The 2,158-nt window shown below is 35.1% G+C and overlaps 1 pseudogene; it reads left to right on the top strand.

Annotated features, from left to right (window-relative positions):
• The first annotated feature begins 998 nt into the window (after positions 1–998).
• LOC145991614 (protein mago nashi homolog pseudogene) lies at positions 999–1,869 on the top strand (annotated as a pseudogene).
• Positions 1,870–2,158: the final 289 nt, after the last annotated feature.

The following is a 2,158-nucleotide window of genomic DNA, read 5'->3' as shown; positions in this document are numbered from 1 at the left end:
CACATCCTCTATACGCCTCCATGGCGTGGTGCTAAGCACATGAGAACACTTTACTTTTTTTTTTTCACACTAAGTGCAAAAGTATAAAATTAATTATCCACAATATATTTGTGAAATAGTCCTTACAAATAGAACGAAGTCGTAAATTTCATTGATGAACATTATATTTATTTCAGGCTATGCACCGTGCACATAATGCTTTTAAAAAGGAGCATAATGCGTATATTGTTGAAGAAGCAACTGATTATCCTGTACTGTTACTAGAAAGTAAATACGTGGTGGCTTTTTTCTTCGATTTTTACAATTTCCGGCGAGGTATAAACAATTGAGTTGGTTTGAGTTGTTGTTTTAAGTCCACTTTATGCACAGTAAGGCTAATCGGGACTGGACCTACAGTTTAAAGTGGGATCCGAACCACTTGTGCCTCCATCTGGTATCGAACCCAGGACCCCTTGATTACAAGGCGACGACGCTACCACTGCGCCATGGGGGAGGCCCCGTATAAACAATAATACGAACTCACAAACCACAATCAACTTTTCTCTTGTCCAATAAAGGAATATTAATAGTTACAAGTTCGACATTAATGTAATCAACCTTTCAAATCAACTGCCTCACAAATTCTTAAATGTTGAACTTCGCGCTGGTTGAACACACACATATTTTGCACTAACATGTTATTAAATTTTGTGATACATAGAAAAGCTTACGTGTAATTTATGAGGAAATGATAATTTTAAATTTGCGATGACAATTAATATTCTTACTCTGAAATAAATAAACTTACAGGAATTCCGCACTACAAGAATCATCTGTTGGTAGACTTCGCCATATTGTATGCAAATCTCAACTCTCCACAAGGAGAATGGATCGCGAGTACTCGTATATGACGTCGAAGTCATACATCCAGGCACTCTAAAAAAATAGTTTATTGTGATTGCAGCGTTACTTGCTATGGGCTGAAACAGCACAAAGTTGTTGGGGAAATTAACCAAATAGATTGCGTATGTGTTCATTATGCAATTCTTGGCTTAAGCTTTAGTACTTTAACACCCTTTCGCTGTTTTGATATTATTGAAACGTGTCATTAACTTTTTAGATACCTTCAACAAGGCAGGTATGTGAGTAGCCAGTATGAGTTTAGAAAGCGACTTTTATATTCGATATTATGTTGGCCACAAAGGGAAATTTGGACACGAGTTCCTGGAATTTGAGTTTAGACCTAATGGTCGCCTGAGGTATGCAAATAACTCCAGGTATAAGAATGACACCATAGTGAGGAAGGAAACTTACGTTCACAAGGCAGTGATGAGGGAAGTGGAGCGCATCGTGGAAGCCTCAAATATCCTGAAACAAGATGACTTCCAGTGGCCGAAGCCGGACTGCCGTGGAAGGCAAGAACTGGAAATATTCACAAAGGATCGACACGTGTCTTTCACTACATACCAGATCGGTTGCGTCATGGAAGTTGATCAAACCAAGGACCCGGAAGGCTTAAGAGCATTTTATTACTTGGTACAGGATCTGAAGATTTTGGTGTTCTCTTTGATTCGCATGCACTTCAAAATCATGCCTGTTTAACTGTGATAACTGTGACATAACCAATGGTTAATATACAATTTTAAACTTTTATGATAAGGGCAATATTTGAAAATGTATTACATTGAATTGCCTAATGTAATTTATTAAGGAATATGATTAAGAAAAATGTATATTGCATATAACTAAACATTTCTAAATTATTTACAGAGGTTAAACCAGACTATAAGATCGATATAAACTAAGTTGTTATTCATTGTAATGTGCCCTGATATGCAGTATATATTTAGAGATTATTTTGAATAATTTCAAATAAACAAATTGCATATTTGTAGCCTTATTTTACTCAAAACTACAATATTTCACTATATCTGATGAAAATAATAAAGGTTTCTCCTTAGAAACAAAAAGCTATAATTAATATATTTGACCATTATACGGTGGTTTATCTCTCACAGATAGTATGGAACATATCAATGCAATGTACTACAGTTTATTGTTATCTACAAATATTCTACAAACATATGTGTATGTAGATTAAAAAATACGCGATTGACTAATGGGAGATTCTACATGCTTTCTATTATTCTGCTATTAGTTACAAATTGTAATGTGCAAA

The sequence above is a fragment of the Lepisma saccharinum genome, chromosome 1 (genome assembly GCF_977018435.1).
Source record: "Lepisma saccharinum chromosome 1, izLepSacc3.1, whole genome shotgun sequence".
Lineage (NCBI taxonomy): Eukaryota > Metazoa > Arthropoda > Insecta > Zygentoma > Lepismatidae > Lepisma > Lepisma saccharinum.
This window is presented reverse-complemented; position numbering and strand designations above follow the sequence as displayed.